The following is a 3,788-nucleotide window of genomic DNA, read 5'->3' as shown; positions in this document are numbered from 1 at the left end:
TATTGTAAATACCATTAAAGATAAAAGGCTGAAGCCGACACAGTAAACGAAAATTACCGAGTTCGGTAATTTTTTTACCGAAATCCTAACATGTGTAAATCGGTAAACTGTTCGGTATTTTTTTCGGTAAAAAATAAACGAACATCGGTAAATCGATTCATTATTTACCGATGTACGTTTATTTTTTACCGAAAAAAATACCGAACAGTTTACCGATTTACACATGTTAGGATTTCGGTAAAAAAATTACCGAACTCGGTAATTTTCGTTTACTGTGGACGATCTATCTATCAATAAATGTGAGATTGAATCTGCGCTTAGACTTTCCGTGTTTTAGTTTTGATTCGCTGTCTTTGTGGAAATGAATAATTTTCACAACTTTTCCTATCGTAATTACTATTGGCCTAAATTTTCTTTCATTGTAGGATACGTTTTAAAATCCCAATTGGCTACGATTGAACTGACTCCTGCGCCTCTGTTTAAGCTTGTTCCTCACCACCCGGCACTGCTGCTTTCGCTTGAAATCTCTGAAGTTGTGACTGAAGCCGGCATCCTTTTTTCTCGATTTCAAGAACGCCGTTTTTGTCGCTATTTCACAAACGCTTGACGCCATCGATTGGAATTCTGAACTCGAATCTTCCGATCCAAACGCCACGGGGTCCCTCGTCGCCGCAACACTTCTGCACGCGGCGCTGCACTGGCTGTCACATCTGACGTACGCGAGAAGAAAAGTCATCCGTGAAACAGGATAGAAAAACTGTTAAGTCATAGTTAAACCAGAAGGTAGATTCTCGATATTTCGTTCAATTAAAATTAAATAGTTCCCTAATTCATCGCAGTTCAAACTTTGCTAAATTTATTTAGTTCTGATAATTCTCGGTCGTAAATACCTTTGCTACCTAGAAGTTGTTTTATTGTATTCAGCTAACAGTGAATATATTATCCAGGCACAGAAATATCGCGTGGGAATAGCCGACTCACTTCCGATCAAGCTAAAGGTTGCACCGTAAAATGTAAGAATTTCCTTTCCGTAAATGAAAATATCATATTATAATAAATACGAAATTTACAGCTCGAAGCTGACCAACCTATTTGCGTCTGCTAACCTGAATCGGTGACAACTTAACCTCTTTCAACCTAACAATATTTGTAACTTCTTCGCTGACAAATTCCTTAGTACTTTTGATTCTGGTTCAATATCCACGGACCAGTTGACTATGGCGGCTAGTAACGTCCCACGTCAGAGCACTTCCTTTCATTACATCGTAATCGATGATGATACCGTCTTGAAGGCGACTGCTAAGCTGAAATCCAGTGTTTCTGCAGGTCCGGATGGCATTCCAGCGACTTTTCTAAAACGCTATATATCACATATGCTGACTCCTATAAAACGAATCTTCCAATCATCGCTCACGGAATCCACGTTCCCTTCCATTTGGAAAGAGGCTTACATGTTTCCGGTCTACAAAAAAGGTGACAGGAGGAACGTTAACAATTATCGCGGTATTTCTGCCCTATGTGCGATCGCCAAACTGTTTGAGCTGGTTGTATTAGATCAATTTTTCTCTTATTGCAATTTTTATTTCTCTAACGAACAACATGGATTCATGCCCAAACGCTCTACGGCAACAAACCTGTTGACGTTCACATCTTCCGTGCAAGACAGTTTTGCCATGGGATCTCAAACCGACGTAATCTACACCGACCTGACCGCAGCTTTCGACAAGGTAAACCACAAAATAGCCATAGCCAAACTAGATCGTATCGGTATTTGCGGCTCTTTACTGGAATGGTTGGTTGTACGATCAGGTGAATCATTTTCCAATCAATTCCCTGCCTCTTCTGGAGTACCTCAAGGGAGCCACCTGGGACCCATCATATTCCTGATCTACTTCAACGACGTGCTGCTTCTCGATGGACCAAAACTGGCGTATGCCGACGACTTGAAATTGTTTCTTCTTCTTCTTCTTTCTTTTTTGGAGCTTTCTGCTCCAGATAAATGGGCCAGTGAATGAAATAGTTTCAATCAATCAACAGCCCCGAAGATGTCAACGTCTTGCAGAGCCAGTTTAACATTTCGCCGCCTGGTGTGATGTCAATTGCCTTCCCTTGAATCGCAACAAATGTACGGTAATTTCGTTTTCACGCAAGCGGCTACCGCTATCGGCTGATTATTTTCTTGGACATGAGGCAATTGCACGAGTTGAGCATGTGAAAGACCTTGGTGTGATCCTGGACACACGGCTGGATTTCAAGATCCACACAAACTACATCGTCGATAAAGCTTCCAGATGCCTGGGTCTTTTATTCCGCATGACAAAGACTTTAAGGATATTTATTGTCTCAAGAGTCTTTACTGCAGCTTGGTTCGATCGTCCCTCGAATATGCCTCGGCTGTATGGTGCCCCTACTACCAAAATGGCTCGGAGCGTATCGGGGCCATCCAGAGGCGTTTTTTGCGCTTTGCTCTCCGGAACCTGAACTGGCAAGACCCGTTCCGAATCCCCAGCTACGAAAGCCGCTGCCGCCTCATCGACATCGACACGCTGCAGGCCAGCCGGACCGCAACACAGGCCTCTATTATTGCTGATCTGCTTTCGTCTAGAACCGACTGCCCTGCACTGCTAGAAGCACTCCAACTCAGCGTGCTATCCCGAGGCTTGAGGAATCCTAATCTTCAGCTCTTTGCTCCTCTCCGACAAAATAACTACGGAGCTAATACAGCGCCAATTGGTGCAATAAGGACGTTTAACCGCTTCTCCGTTCATTTTGATTTTGACGTTTCGAGGGAATTATTCCGAAGAAGAATCCTTAGTGCTTTAAGTATACACTCTAGGCCGCTATAACCCAAAACCAAGTTGAAATGCCGCAAAATCGGATAAAACTGGCTCCCGACGAAAATGAGTTTGAGGGGGTTTTCCCAAACTTGAGAATGAACGTCATTCTCGCAACTTAATTTTGGGGCATGTCATTCGGCAGGGATTTTTCTATTCAAGAACCTCTTTTTAAAAGGGAGTATACATTTTTAAAGAAGGAATTTTTTTTTTATTCATGATCAGTAAATTTATTTTCATTAAAAAAAAACTTGTTTCAAGCTTGTGACATGCAGGCAGGAATATTTTTTTAGAGAACGCAACTTAATAAAACCGAACTTTTAGCCATCGGAAGGCACTATATTAGAAACCGGCCAGTCATGTCGAGGATCTAAAATTAAAAAGTAAGATGGTTTAAAAAAGTATGCAATGACAAATATGAATAGTATTTAGCTCACCTTCGTAGTAACCGGAACTGCTGATTCCCAAAAATATCGGTTACGGTTCGGATGTTTTTTCATGCAACAGGATGGAGGAAATGATGGACTGAATCGTCACTGTAATTAACTATATTCATGACTATGGTTGGTGGAACGGTAGGATTCATGTCTGGAAAAAAAAGCCCATGCAGAAATCTTCCAGCGATTTATTCAGGAACTGCAGTCTATTTTGGATGGTCCCTTCATACAGATATTTACCCAAATGTTTACTGATGCTTCCGATTACAGTAAGTGAACGTTTTAACTATTCTTCTTCCATCCGGACTTCCGGTCAGCCAGTTTCGTTCCATATTTAGGTTAGATTGTTCACTAGTTACAAATCCGCCTGAAGCGCAGATGCAACAGCTGGGCACGTCTGGAAAATTCTGGATTAGAGTAAAGAAAGTATACAATTAAATCAAAATTACCTTCCATCAATCCAGACCTTTTTTTTCTAAGTGACCGACTTGTTTGGGAACAAACGAGACTAACTGAA

At 41.6% G+C, this 3,788-nt stretch overlaps 1 long non-coding RNA gene across 1 annotated transcript; it reads right to left on the bottom strand.

The window, feature by feature from the left end:
• Positions 1-3,107: 3,107 nt before the first annotated feature.
• LOC129751369 (uncharacterized) lies at positions 3,108-3,788 on the bottom strand. The gene is made up of 3 exons (XR_008738691.1): positions 3,721-3,788; positions 3,272-3,668; positions 3,108-3,204 (listed from the first exon to the last, which is right to left on the bottom strand). It is a non-coding gene; the product is annotated as an uncharacterized LOC129751369 (long non-coding RNA).

Source organism: Uranotaenia lowii, chromosome 3 (genome assembly GCF_029784155.1).
Source record: "Uranotaenia lowii strain MFRU-FL chromosome 3, ASM2978415v1, whole genome shotgun sequence".
NCBI classification, from domain to species: Eukaryota; Metazoa; Arthropoda; class Insecta; order Diptera; family Culicidae; genus Uranotaenia; species Uranotaenia lowii.
This window is presented reverse-complemented; position numbering and strand designations above follow the sequence as displayed.